Genomic DNA, 15,388 nt, shown 5'->3' with positions numbered 1-15,388 from the left:
CTCACTGCTGCTCTTCTGGCCGCTCAAAGAATGTGGCAGCACCACACAAGTTAAAGGGAACACGGATTGCAAGGCAGACATATTTATTGCAACAGCGGATGCAGGAGAAAAAGCAATAACAAATATACTTTGGCTCATAGTTCAGCATTCTTTAGCTCCTGTTACATTTTATGAGACAAATTACCAAAATCAAATATTTCAAAATGCTGAGATTATAAGACACTTGTAATCAAATCTTTAGCAATATAAAATTCTTGGATACAGGCCAATTGCTCTAAAGTCTACTCCGTTCTAGTGCACATGAAGCTGACCTGTGTATATTATAAGAGATCTTATGGCAAAGACTGTGCTCCATTTTGTTAATACTATGCACAGAACAAAGCAATGCAACTTTCTTGTTGCTTATCTGCATGGTGTCTCTCACTTCTGCAACTGAATATATTTCAGTACCCTTCTATGCAATGCTGCATATCTTTCTGATTTATCCATTGCCTTTTTTGGTAACACTTTTTCTCATCTCTTGGAAACACACTTCAAAGTAACATAGCTACAGAGGTGCACATAGAACTGCAAACTTGAATCCTGTTACTATTCACCTCTCATGAACCCAGCATCTTCTTCCCTCCTTCCCATTCTAACACCAGCATAGGATTTCTACAGAAAGGAGATGTAGAGTGGGAGGCATCTTATTACACACTACTGGGTTCCCTGAGAAGATCAATTTCCTAGGGAAGCCCAGACTGGAAAAACAGATGGGAATGAGATTTCAAAAATGAGAAAAAAAATGAAACCTATTATCACTGGTGCTGAGTTCAGTGCAGAGATGACAAATATTTGCAATTTCTCTCTGGCAACCGAGGCATCATTATGATGAGGAACATGAGCCTTGCAAGCTGCTTGGTGCATAAAAAATGTTTCAGAAAAGGAGGATAGGAAGAAATCGAAGGATTCTGTGAATGGAAGGCAAAAAAAGAGCTGGAAGGCTGCTTGTGACAACTTGAGTTGACTTTCACGTAAGTGTCTAGATTCAGAGGAGTTTGGTTCAAAGAAAACAACATACAGGAAGATTTGTTATAAATTGTGCAAAAGGGAACAGACCTCTGAAGAATATTGGGACGTTATACCACTACCTCAAGCGCACCTAGAGTTTAACAAGAGCACTGGTAGCTTCACAGAGGTCCCCGCTGCACCCTTTCCAGAAAACAGGGGTGAATTTTGCTTTCATTTGCAAAGATAGGTGCACTTAGCAGAGAAGATGCCCTGTGCCAGAGTTATGCCAAGTAAGTAAAGATTATCATGAAAAGATTGGCTGAAGCATCCCACTAGAGTTCTCATTTTCTCCTAATAACACAAAAACATTTAAAAAGATGCATCTCTTTCATATCTTAGGCTACAATACACTTATTTTTCACCACTGTATTTTCTCATTTAAGAAAGAGCAGGACAAATCCCTCATCCTGTTTCTCTGAGCAGCATGGACACCTCCTCCTTCTCTCATGGATTTCAAACAAGACACAGTGAACATCTGCCACTTGCAGCAAATATTGATCAGAGTGTTTGTGAGGCTCCTCTACATGCTCTTCAATTTCCTGAGACAAAGTCCTTCATTATTATTCTACGGTTACTCAGAACAGTCATACAGTCCCTTTCTCCAACACATTTGCCCACTAAAAGGCATCATTAGCTAGAAAAGCAGAAAGATGTCTGGATCTCCCAGAGTGATGAAAGGAATGAACACATCATTAACATCCATTGCAGTCTGGGGAGCAATTCTTATTTTTGTTGCAGTAAATAAGGCTGGATTTCTAAAAAATCTGTCAACTATTATATATCATTCTGCATTAATATCTGTGAAATTTCCACAGTAATCAATGAGGCTTTGCAGAAGCTTGAAAAAATATATTGTTTTCTATTTCAGTCTGAAATAAGAGGCACACACATCCAGCCACTGCTTCCAGCACAACTTGCGATCGTGAACTTTCCAAATCTTGAAGTATTTTCTCAGTACCAGCACACTGAAACAAACACATAATACATATTTCCAGCACACACTGGTAGACCAGCATCAATCCAGTGAACAGCAAGCCAACTGGATTGCTGGCAAGCACTGAGGCACTTGTGGTGACACATGTCCACATGCAGAGTTGCTGCTGTATTGGTTTTTTTGTTGCTGAATATTCAGACTCCAGTCCATATAGATGCTTTGCAAACTTTACCATCCTTAAGTTCCAGCATAGTCACTCTTCATGCCAACCAGGCATGCGAATTACCCAGTCTCCATCTCCTCCTTTTCTGCCAGTATCTGTACCCCAGCATTGGGTGTCTTTCTAATCCCTTCTCAGGACACTCCACCATCGATCTCCACTACATTTCCTCCATACAGCTTGGCAGACATTTGAAATGGCGGTGACTTAACACTGGAGGGTTCCTGAAATAGCTTGGTTTCACCTCAACTGCAGAATCCCAGTAGGTTCCTATATTGGTTCCATAAGAAAGCAGCTGTGGAGCACTGGCTGGGAGAACATCTTCCCAGCACGTGGTGTGAATCAATGCACAACAGTGCATATGCAACAAATCACAGGGAAATGGGGGCTGAAGCACAATATATCAATCATACGGATACACATTTTTATTTTAGCTGGTACACACTGGTTATTTCCAAGAAAATGTATTCTGAAAGCTTTTCCTTGTAGGTATGGAAATGATTTCTTAGAAACAGTCCTGCTCAGTTATGATCTATTCAAAACAAATGAAAACCAAACATTTCCAAAAGCAAAAATGGTGTCAAAATGTGGCTCTGAAAGACTGATCTAATGAAAACAATTACAAGAATAGCAAGAATATAATTAATTTAAGGACATCTTAAATCTTACAATGGCCACGTGATGGCCTAGTGAATTGTTCTTACCAGATTAAAACAGAGGTGGAAGCAGGACTATGGGTAAGCTTCAGTAATATCAGCCAAAATAATCTTCAGCCATGTAGGTTTTTTTCTATGTTATTAGTGGATGATGCTGAAATTTGTGTTCATGCAGGGCTCAGCAAAGGGATATGAACAGACTCTTATTGAGAGGAAGACTCTTCAATACTGGATTGAAAGAAATCACAGAATTCACTTAATAAACAGCCTCAACTCAGCCCAAGAATTGCAGCTTTTAGGTATATTATTTTTAATCTTTCTTTTCAAGTCAGAGTACTTGCTTTTATTCAACAGGAAACGTTGCCAGGTATTATGCTTGTCAACAATGACATTACTTATGTAAGTTACTTACATAATGGGTACTTCTGGAATCTAAAGGTTTATATACAGGTTATGAAAACTTGAAAACTATAAACTCTTTGAGAAATATATTGGTTTTTTATATGTTCACCTGAATTTTATTAATATGTAGCTATCTGTATGAAGTATATGTTACAGTTGAATATATACGCACAAAGACACAGAATTTCTGTCATATATAGGTGTTTATATTCCATTGTTATGTTTTGTTTTCAAATAAGCATTGTATTTGTGTTTGCATATCAAGATTACTACTGAAAACAGGGTTTATTTTTATGTAGACCTGGGTCTTGCCTACAGCCAAGTGGTAAAGTTAATTCATAGAGCTTTCCTGTTGTGGATATACATATATCAATATAAAATTTAATATGCACAAGATAATGTTAACTTACTTGTAGAAGGAGAACAAGCTATGCCAACAGAAGGCACTTTAGTGTTAGTGGAACGGGCATATTGTACGAGGCTGTACTAGTAAAACACTTCGCTAGTATAACACTTCAATCTAAACCACAGAAGTAAAGAAGAAAAACATTATGCCACTAAACAAAATAGTTATGCCAGTGCTCTCTGTGAGGATTCCTATCAGTTGCTGAAATAAGTAAAGCTCTCAGGTGGGTATTCTCATAGTAAAAGTAGTAATGCCTTGTGCACTGGAGATAACTAATAATTAAACACCCAGGATGAGGCTGCCTGTTTGGAGAGCTAAGGATGCCAGTGCAGAAAAGCCACTGGAGAGCTATAGAGGTGGTGAGTAAAAGTGCTCTTTTTGTCTATTAGCTGAGGTGATGCGGTCCTTTGTGTGGCACAGAGATTACAGGAAAAAGGAAGGAAGAGTTATGGGTTCAGTGTTAAGAGGCCCACAGCCTAGGGTGACTGGTAGAAAGAGGAGACAGAAGTGTGAGTTTCTGGCAATACAAACACCAAAAGAAAAGTCTCTTTGGCAGGGGAGAGATCCTGTCCTTGAGAATTTGCAGGAAGCTGCTTCTGTCAAAATTACTTACAGCCCCTATGCATGAAAAGAGAATTTGCCTGGTTTTGTAAGTGAAGAGAAAAAAAAAGAAAAAAGAAAACACCTTTTCTCCATGCCTTTGGCTTCTGTTCCAAATGGGAAATGGACTCGAGAAAATCCTAATAATAATAATAATAGTAACAATAACAAAAATCTGTTCCGGAAAGGGGCAGCACGATGTGAGTGCCTGCTGCCACGGGACAGCGGTGCCTGGGGAACAGAGATGCTCCAGGCAGGTGAGAGAGGCTTCTGCCACCCGAAGTTGCGCCTGGCGGGACAGCAGCACAGCGGCCCGGGAACTGGGAGAACATGGAAGGGCCCTCCAAATTTTGCAGCTTCTGAAACAGAAGTCCTCGTTAGCGAAGGAATCCTGTCAGACCAGGTCCTCGCGGTTGGAACCTGTGAGGATTAGGGGGGGGAGTAAATAAATAAATAAATACAGAAGAGAAAGCTAAGGGGGGAGGCGGCACGGAGGTCCCCTCCAGAGGGGGGATGGCAGAGGTCGCCACCAGTGGGCGGGGGGGCCGGGGCAGCGCAGGGCACAGTCCCGCTCTCCCGGCCTGCGAGGGGAAGGACCCGCTGCGAGAAACCGCTGCCCGGGTTGCGGTCAGCGGGAGCCGCATCCAGTCCCGACCCCAGCGCCGTGACAGCCGGTTTCTGGGGGGACATCCCCGCCCCGGATCTTGCAGCCAACCACCGGCACGGTCTAACGGGGAGGTAGACAGGGTCGCTTCGACTTGGCAGGAGAAAAACAAACAAACAAACAAACGACAAATAAACAACAAAGCAACATCAAGGAGAGGGAAATAAAAATCAATCCAGCGCTCTAAACCCGCGCAGGTTTAGTGGCCAGTAACAGGTGGCTGAAATCGCAGCGGGTTTACGGCCGGGGACTCCGCAGAGCGGGAGGAGCTGGTCGGCCCTGCCTGGAGAGAGGGGTTGGCGTCCCCGGCCTCACCCGGGCGGCAGCGGTGGCGGAAAGGGACCGGCCCTCCCCGGATCGGGACTGCACAGCGGCGCCTCCTCCCGCGCTGCCCGGGCCGGCGCCGCCGCCTACAAGTCCCGTCGTGCCCCGCGCCGTCGCGGCCGCCGCTGTCGCGCCCCGTCCCCCGCCGTTGCTCCCCCGCCCACTGTCGGCGGCGCAAGCGCAGGGGAGGCGGCATCCAGGGCAAGTCTCCCTAATGTAAGATGGTGGCCGGGCTGGCAGCGGAGCGCCCCGAGCTCGGAGATTACCCGTCTCTCGCGTAAAGGTCGTCGGAGCAGCCGCCTAAGCGCCCGGCCGGCCGCCGCCGCAGGTCCCGCCCCAGGAGCGTTGCTGCGGTTTTCCTCCCCCTCCGCTTCTCCTCTCTTTCCTCGCTGCCTCTCTCCTTGCCTCCCCACCCTTCTCCTTCTCCCCTCGCCTCCCACCCCGCACGCTCACCCACCCACCCGCCCGCCCCCGCCGGCCCGGCCGCCGCCGCCGCGCCGGGCAGCGTGAGGGAGAGCCGCGCACACGCACCGCGGGCCGGGCAGGGAGGAGGAAGGCGGGTGAGTGCGAGCTGAAGGCCAGGCCGGGGAAGGAAGGAGGGAGGGAGGGAGGGAAGGAGAGGCGAGGAGGAGCGGGGGGAAGCCGGGCCGCTCCGACTACGAGAGCGCCGAGGCTTCGCTGGGACGGCGCAGGCCTCAGCGCAACCGCCGGTGCCAGCCCCGGCGGTGGGGGGGACGCGCCGGGCAGCTGCCGTGCGCGGAGGGCACCGGGCCGTGTGGGGAGGGCGAGGGGGCGAGCGAGCGGCTCTTCCCCGGGGGGCGCCGGGGAAGGGGGCTCCGTCCGTGCCGCTGCCCGGGGGAGGCTTGCTGTATTTCCTCTTGCCGCCCCGCCGCGGCGGAGCCGTTGGGCCGGGCAGGGCCGCCGGCCGGGGGTGCGGGGGGACGGTGCCCCCGGAGCCGCTCACCTCTGCCGGGGGAGGCCGGCGCGGCCGGGCGCGGGAACCGCGGCGTGATTCATTTAGGATTCGCGTGGAAATTTCCTCTCTCCCCTTCTTCTTCTCCCCGGAGCCAGGCTCCATTTGTTCTTGTGATCTGCACTTTTTTTTTCTCCTGAGAGAGGCAAACAGATGGTAAATGGCAGCCTCTTATTTTTGGTGTTATTTTGGATGGTCCGTGTAACCTCCCGAGATTTGTCTGTTGGTAAAATAACCGGTACGTAACTTTCTGTCTCATACTTGCAAAATATTAGGGGCTCTTTCCATTTTGTGTGTTAGCAGAAGCAAATGACAAGGCTGCGTCCGTGCTCCCATCCTACTTCCAGTGATGGTCATACAGCTCTACCCGCCAGTCTGAAAGTGAGCTGCCAGTGCCTTCGTCTGTACAGTAGAAGGGGAAGGAAAATACGCTAGATAATTAAAATGGTTCATTACTGTACCTGAAAGGGTTTAATTGTCCATAGCTTATATATTTGTGTCAGTATGTAATATCAAGTACATAGTTCATAGGAGAAGCAATTCTCTCTAGAGCATATGTTAATGTAAGCAAAACCCATCAACTTGTTAAAGCTGTGGAAACTCTAGACCTGCAGATGTTATCTTACTCCTGTCCAAAAGTTTTAGAAGTTAATGTTGGCCAATCGAGCGTTTACTGAGCTTGTACAGATTTCTGACTTTGTGTTTTAACTGTGTTTTGTTTTAGTTTTGAAATGTCTCGACTTGAGCATCACTGTACTTTGACTTCATATTCTTGTAAAAATGGTGACTAGCGCTAACAGAAGGGACGCTTGTACTGAAAGATCAATATGTAGAAGAATGAAATTGCTTCTGGACCCCTTCTCTCCCTGCTTAAAAAAAATGAAAGAGAAAAAGAAAAAAAATAAAATACAGGATTATGAAGAGCAGTGAATAAAATAACTGTTTGACTTGAGAGGTGAATTAGTTTAGGTGGCCTACAAATACTCAAATATACTTTTAGTTTCTTAGCATTTCTCTAATAATGTGATAAACTAGAGCATGGTCCAGGATTCAGGTATGATGTATTTTAGGCTTTTGGGATTCTGTGATAGAGTTTCCATTTCATAAACAAGATGAACACATGCAAGCATTTAGAAATGCTTGGCAGTTGAAGTTGGCTGAATTGCAAGCAACATTCATTCTAGGGGAAAGGATTGTTTTGGAAAGGGGGAATACAAGGATAAAGTGATCTCTGCTTTTAACTTTGTTGTTTCTTCAGGTGCCTCTTTATTAGCTTTTAAAATTAAGAGTCTTGGAGGATGCTAACAGCTTTTCTCTTTACAGAGAAAAGGTGGTGAGTGCCTGTCAGGAATAGTGCTCTATTAATTTCTTGGTACCTTTTGTTCAGAAAGTTGAAGAACAGCTATACAGTGCCCACTAAATAAAAGGCTTGGGTTAAAGCTGGTGAGAGAATGTATGCAAGTATGTGGCATTCTTGTTTAATTAAAAATATTCATTATAAACAGATACATGTTGTCTTTCATGGCTGTTGTTCAGGAAAGTTAGGATATTCTTTATGAATGAAATGTTTTGAAATTACTCTGACCAAGATCTTAAGTATGGGCCCTGAAGCCTTAACTCTGGCAACCATTTCTCAAAATTTTGCCTACTTCTTTGAAATAAAAGATTATTTCAAATGGATAGTGTTTTGTAAGCACAGGTAGCTGCTAAGCGGCTGATCAAAGATTGCCTCTTAGGCCTTGGACAACTAAATTTCTTGTTCTGGTAAGATGAGGCTGATCTATAGGCCTTACCACATGTTGGAAGGAAATGACTTGCTCAGCAAGACTGCTAGGATCAGGGTTTCTCAAAGATTCACATGGTGGATGGTGTCTTAGGATGTACAAACCACCTTTTGTCCCACTTGCAGTTGTGTGGTATTGCTGAGATATCTTGAGTAAGCGCCTGTGTGAAAGGCCACATAACTTACCTTGCTCTAATGTCCTGAATGTTTCAGCTCTTTAAATATATTGATGCTTTCTTTGCTTTCTAGTGTGTATTTTTCTACCTGCTTTGTCTCGTTTTTATTGGATGGAAGCAGTGTAAGGGATCCGTGAATAAATAGAGCCCACACCTCTTCTGGTTCTTGGAGAATAGTCCAGGAATTTAGGAGAACTCCATTTAGGAGTCTGGTTAACATTTGCTAACATTTTAACCACTATAAACACTTACTAGACATGGAAAATGAAGTATAGCAGCAAATGGTTTGGCTTGGCTTGAGATGCTGCTCAGACCTTCTGGTTCTTCCTGTAAGCAAATTGGGAGGGCTGTATAAGTATCTAGCAGGAAATATGAATATAACCCCTGTAAGTAAAAGCATGTATGCATTTTTGCATTAAACTCTTTCAGTCACGTGCATGTTTTCATCAGGCTGGGTTTTCTGTCATACTAGAAACTTTTATATGCTTTGCTTTGTCAGATGGCATTTTCTTGTGTGAGCTCGAAAAGGGAATCCTCATTGTTTTCTTACTTCAAAATTGTATCAAAGATTCTACTAATTTAGTGAGCATTCAGAATGTATGTTCTTGACTTCTGGCTAGCTGTTATTAGACTGGCTACACCAGCTTAAAGGAAAGAATTAGTGTTTAAACTAGTGATTTCCACATAGTACTAAGATCAAGTAGGTTTTGTGGTGGTATTTTTTTCCTTTCCTTCCCCTTGGCTGTTCTGGGAACGTGACAACTCCAAGGTATTTCTTGGAGTCTGTCATTTAAACGGAACTTAAAAGTGTTTTCCAAATACATATGTGCAAAATAATGCATTCATAAACTGTCTTACATATATGCTTTAACAATTTGAGGAAGCCTGCATCCAAAACCATTAGGAAAATACAGACAAAGACGCTGCTTGTCCCTTTCTGTGTACTCTGGAAGCTATGTACTGTGTTTCTATTCTAGAACAGAATATGTTAGTATTAATTTCATGATTAATCAATCATTTGTGTGTTTTTATTAGATACTTCATCTGTTGCTAGTTTTCAAACTGGGGAAGGGTGGATTGGGGTCAGTGTAAGGAGGAATTTTGTCTTCTAGTCACCGAGTTAAAAGTAAAGGTGGATATAGGGATCAAGCAAACATGCTACTGAACTTGATGGAAAGGGAGCTTAGCTTTTGGCTGAGGCTTGTACCCTGAGCAGTGCTGTCTGCGTTTGATCAGGTTGTTTTCTTGCAGGGGAAGAAGGGAAAACTTCAGCTGTCTGTGGATGGCTTTCTAACATACTGTGATCCCAACATCAGTTTCTTCTATCTTGCTGATATCTCAAGAAGAATAGATGCCTGATATGAACTGGCTTCCAGTTGACTACAATATCTGTTATAAAGTAACTGTACCTCTGCATGTCTTGGTTGTGAGATGGAGGGTCCCCTGTCGTATTATATATCCTTGGACTTGTCCCCTTCTGGGCTTTGGGTGTTTTACTCGTCACAGCTTAGCAGTCCTTGATTGCTGGAAGGTAATATTGCAATATCTTCTATTTGATCACAAGTATTAATTAATTATTAGCACCAGGAAGTTGGTGTGGTGGTGGGTTTTTGTTGTTGTTTTTAGAAGAGATGAAGTGGATAGAGAAAGAAACTGTAAGAATGACAGCGCACTTCCCTTCCTTGGCTTTGAACTTCTTCTAATTAATTCTTCAAATTCTGAACAGAATCACAGGAACTTTGTAGGAATGACAAAAAAACGTGATGGGAATGAGAGTGTACTATTGTTTAAGTAGTGTTTCATCCTTGGTTTTACTTTGGCACATGTTTAGGCCTTGTTCGTAGTGGATTGCAACCTAATCTTGCATTTTGGGCTACTGAGCTCTAATCTCTTCCTCGCTTGACAGAAGAGGCATTTACTTTTCCCACTGTGGGTGTTCTTAAATGGTTTCTTCCATGTAAGATTTGATACAGAAAAATAATAACTAAAAGGGTAGCAGTCTTGCTCATTTTAGGACAAAGTACAGTGCATAGGAAGACCTGCTACCAGTGTCCCAGCTTAATGCAGTGGAAAAGTGAGAAGCTGGGCAATTTGTTTCAGGAACACTGAATTCAACAGATGACATTTATTTGAAAGCAGGCTACATGTCGTGTTTTGGTTTAAAGTTTCTATCACCAGTGGAGATTTAATGTGAATCCTTTTTGAATGGTGTATATTAATTTTAAATTGCAAGATCCATGGGTTAAGACACCTAGAGTGTGAAATACTTGCAGGTGGAGTACTTTTATTGCTTCTAAACCCCTCTTTTATTACATGTTACAATAACTTAACATCTTAACAAAAAAATAATGGAATTTGAGTGCACGAATGGGTGTAAGTAATTAAATTATATTGATATGTACTTTGGAACTGCCTACCTGAGAGAGTTTAAGTGATAGATGTTTTGATGAAGGCAGAATCTCAGATGGGTAAGCATGTGGTGGCTGTTATTCTGAATTTCTCTTTTGCAGTATAGCCTAGAAATTTAGAAAAATGGGTTGTGGAAAGAAATATGTAGCAGTAATCACTAGATGTGTGGAGAAAGTGTTCAGCTACTGTTTTGTTCTTTTTCTACCCTCTCTCCAAATACAATGAATGAAGATAGATACATGTCACTATAGCTGTGCCTGTCAGTTAAAGATCTGTATGATCTGTAGAAGTTACTTTGGGCTGTTGGACACTGCAAAAATAGAAACTGTTCCCTCTCTTTGAATAGCTACTGCTTCATTTCATGTGACAACTTCCTTTTTTTTTTTTTATTGAATGAAATTGAGAATTAGTCTTCACTATCTCATTCATAGAAAGTGTCCACTGAGAGCTTCTAAACTTGCAGAAAATGAAAGGTCAAAACTTGCTAGGTCAAAATTAGTGTTTATAGGTCAACTTGCCCGATAGTTAATTTGAACGCATTTCCCTTAATCAGTGTGAACTGCAGGGGCTGGAGTTATGTTAAAAGCACTGGGCCAAATGAGAGAGGCCCAGTAGTATTAATCCAATTTGTCTAGTGACTTAATCTTACTGCCATTTATCATATAACTGCTGCTCCTCTGAAGGAGCTTGTTTGCATGTGCTTCTGTTGGTTGTTTAGCAAGTTGAATCCCTTTTCCTAAGAAGGCAAGCTTTTGTTTTACAAAACTTCATCCTAGACTAAGGGTCAAGGAAGTTACTGAGGAGCCACATTTGAGAAATTATAGCTTCTTCCTGTCTTTGAAAGCTGCTTTGCTAATCCTTTCATTTAGTAAAGCATATATTTAACATATTAATATTGTGGTTTCAGTTAGTGGCAAACTGGTTCTAGAACATCAGGTGGTAAGTCTGAAACTAGAGGATGATCACTGATTTTCTTTTACAAAACTGTTAGTGTATGTTGAAAATATGGAAGAACAGCTGGGGAGTTTAAGGAAATATCAACTCTTATAGTCTAGTCATCAAACTGTCTTCTGCACATGGGTAGCGTTGTCTTTGCTCTGGATTACATTTTCATTTTTGTCTTGAATAATAGTTATAATTGTAAGCATGATTCAAGGTAGGTCCATTTTCATGTTTTCACCAGTGTAGTGGCTTCCTGCTCTAATTGAGCCATTTTAGAGCTATTAATTTCTTAATTCTTTTGCTCATGGTCTCATTCCAATTTAACCTTCATGCTAGTGATTCCCTGGGGGTGGGGCAGCGTCATACCTTGTATGAGAACTATTGCTCTGGTTACTACTATATAAATACATAGCACAGTGAAACTTGGTAAGAACCAGCTGTGTTGTGTTGCCATATGACTCTCTGACAGTGTGAAGAAAACATACCTCCGGCAGAAACTACTTAGAATTGGTTCTGGAGACAACAGTGTCTTTTTCTGGGAAACCAGCTAACTGCTTTCAAGTTTGGTGACCAAAAAGAGAACTCATACAGCTGTCTTTATAAGGGACCTTGCAGTGGCATGGCTTTTAAAGCTTAGTTATAGAGTATAGAGTGAAGAATCAGAAAACAGGCACTTAGAAGTAAAATGTTTATTCTGTCTTTACTGATAATTAATGCAAGTTACTGTGGGTCTTTTTTTAAGTTCTTTGCAGACATACATGCATATATATATATATATATATGTATGTATATATAGGGTACTTCAAAAAGATGGACCCAGTTTCAGCAGTATAGTGATTTCAAATTGGGTCCATCTTTTTGAAACACCCTGTGTGTATGTATGTGTGTATATATATATAGATATAAAACTATTGAGTAGATGTGAAGCAGAATTTCTTTTCAAACAAAGGTAATTTGGTAGGATGAGGTGAGAGAGACAGGTTCCTTTTGGCACTTGCAGTGCTGTAGTCATCTATGCTTAATAAATGAGACACTTAGTGGTTGAGAGGAGCATCCATCTGCTGTTTCTGCTGTATTCGGTGCATGCCTCCTCTGAAAGCATGGTGAAGGTAACTTCCGTGAAGTGTAGCATCTTTTGACTGTACCATTTTTTTTCTGAGACTCATAATGGACTCGGGAAAGACCCTAGTATATGGAACTAGAAGAAAGGAGATGGACTTGATGTCACTCTCTGGTGTTGTGTTTTTTTTTGTTAGTGTGTTTTGTGGTTTTTGTTTGTTTCTTTTTCTTCTTCCTAAATATAAACCCAGATATTAGAGAGCAACTTCTCAAACAGAGCTGACATCAGCATAAATGTTTCTGAGGCCTCCTTAGTGTTGTCTTTGTTTTCTTTTTCCTTAAAGAAACTTAAATTTAATAGCAAGTTCTTCATTCTCTTAAAGCAGTTATTTGAATTTCGTACAGGTTCTGGTTAATTTGCATCTCACATGGGTTTAGGCTTCTCCAAAGGAACTGCATTCAGCTGCTCTTGATCAGTAAAAACTCAGAACTGTCTCTGTTAGTTTTAAAAAGTCACAGCATTTAAAGGATATGCTGGGCAAGTGCATTTGCAGTCAACTTGAACTGTGGTGTGGGTTTTTTTTTTTACAGCATATATTTGTCATAGTCTGACAGATTATTTGTTTGGGATCTAATTCAGTGCTTTGTATGAATCAAATGACTACTTAACTTCACCTGCCTGACTTAATGCACCTCTGTATAGTTGAGGTAGCAGTAGAAGGGATTTATCTAAAACCAGTACTGCACATCCTACTTAAGTTAGTGGAAGCTGATGCTCTGCTTTTGAGTATTTTTACTAGATTTTTTTCTTTTTGGAATACTAAATTAGTCTTCCCTTTCTGCCCAGCCTTTCTAAAAAATTACCTGGAAAGCTCTTTCATTAGGATAGTTCTTAATGCTCTCCCTTTCCTTTTTATCTCTTTTCTTTTATGGAAGTTGCTTTGCATGTGTCGGTCTCTAGAATTTGTTTACTACAGCACATAGGTTATCTTTGAGCAGTTACACGTTCTGTTCCCCATGGAGATAAAGGTACTTCCCTAAATGCAGGTCCTGATCTTTCTCAACTGCTGTTCTTGAGTAATAAGTATGTATTTCCCTGAAAAGTAGAAGCAGAAGATTGTGGCTTGTGTACCAGATATGTGGGAATTGCGATTTATGATGTGAGTGAATACTGCATGAAACAGCCGCCTTTCTGGATTTTTAGCAGGTTTGTGGAGTGAACGATATCAAGATTCTTCCATCCTCTGCAGTTTTCCTGTGCTTCTAGGCTAAACATTTGAACTCTGGTTTGCTTTTTGAACTTAACTTCGATTTTTTTGCAAATACAAAATGGTTGTCTACAGTAACACTATGACTTATTTTGACCAGTTTTAGACTGGAGTACATGTAAGTGGTTATATCTTGTTGTTAACTTGTGAATCCTTAAAACTGTGTAGTTTTTATCACATTGGAGAATGCAGCCTTCACTTGGAGGCAGCGATGCAAGATTCTTAGCTGGAGTCTTTAAATGCCTGTATTAAGGTATAATAAATAACAACTTTTAAATAATTTAAGGTCATCCCTAATTCCTACCCCAAAAGAATGAAGTTTAGTTCCATGTAATGTAACTCTGACCCTTGGGACAGTCTTGTGATTGTAGTTTTCACCTCTAGCTTAATTTGCATAGATTTTAGAATTTCTTATCCTTATTTCTGTCTGATAGAAGTGAGCCAAAATCAATTTCCAAGAGTTGTTGCCCAAAATACTTAGACTTGTAGGTCTAAGATCTGCTTTATACTGATTTTTTGTTATGATGGCAATCATATTGGTGAAAGAATGCTGAATTAAGTGTAGTCTTCCAGCTTCCAAAAGGTGTATTTCATAGAAAATTACAATGTATGCTGAAGCAGTAGAAAGCGGGAAATGGAGTGGCTACTTCTGAAGTGAATTTCAAACTGAAATTCCTAATATTTCATATTTTTGTCCCACCAGTGTCTTCAGGGTGTGTAAGATTCTGAAGTACAACCCAGAAAAATAACGTGTTGGGAAGAGATCTAGGGTTCTTTTTGTTGTTCTGTTTTCCAGTTCTACATTTGTGAGGTGGTGGCTTTTTTGGTGGTTCGTTGTTGTTGTTGTTCTTTTCCCCCATGAAGTAGAATTCTAAGTATTCTCTATAGAAGCCAACAATTATCCCAAAGTGTGATTGTGACTGTGACATGGTAGACATGTGTACTATTTTCTGTTGGCTCAGATATCAGTGAATCTTTTTGAAGCAGCATCCTGCTCTTGTCTGCCCCAAGCAGATTATGTCCTAAGCACAATATTCTTGTTTTTTGTACTTAAACTGAACTGAGTCAAGTTTTTATTCATCCAAGAGAACAAATAGATCATTTGCTTTATTTGATGTGCATTTTAATTAGATGTACTTTGTGTTTTATCCAACTGTTTTCTAAATTGCTGAAAGAGATACTTTATTGTCTTAAATTATATGTTACAGAATTTCAGATTTTAGAGGAGCTTCACCCTTTGCCATTTTCAACATAAAACAAGAAATAAACCAGAGGCCTAATTTCTACCTACATCCTGATAGTACTACAAATTTGGACACAGGATGTGTGCTGTAATTGCTATCAACTTTACCTTCCAGGCATCCATCAAGAAAGCTGAAATGCTTCACTCATGTATTTTTTTCCCATCAGGCTTTGTAGTTACTGGCCACAGAGGCTAATGCTTTAGTTACTTGTGCACGCTTGAAAACTTTTAAGTGTAAGTACCTCAGTGTAGATGTTATGTCCCTTTAAAGTGGAAATG

The 15,388-nt window shown here is 41.6% G+C and overlaps 1 protein-coding gene across 5 annotated transcripts in view; it reads left to right on the top strand.

Annotated features, from left to right (window-relative positions):
• Positions 1-5,452: 5,452 nt before the first annotated feature.
• The window catches only part of CNOT4 (CCR4-NOT transcription complex subunit 4), a 79,187-nt gene continuing 69,251 nt past the window's right edge, over positions 5,453-15,388 (top strand). For all 5 annotated transcript variants that reach the window (XM_065632490.1, XM_065632472.1, XM_065632463.1 and 2 more), the window contains exon 1: positions 5,453-5,816. The gene's annotated coding sequence lies outside the window, so the exon portion shown is untranslated. The remainder of the gene's footprint in view (positions 5,817-15,388) is intronic.

The sequence above is a fragment of the Caloenas nicobarica genome, chromosome 1, assembly GCF_036013445.1.
Source record: "Caloenas nicobarica isolate bCalNic1 chromosome 1, bCalNic1.hap1, whole genome shotgun sequence".
Classification (NCBI taxonomy): Eukaryota; Metazoa; Chordata; class Aves; order Columbiformes; family Columbidae; genus Caloenas; species Caloenas nicobarica.
The sequence above is the reverse complement of the archived record's forward strand: the minus strand, read 5'-3'. Positions and strand labels throughout refer to the sequence as shown.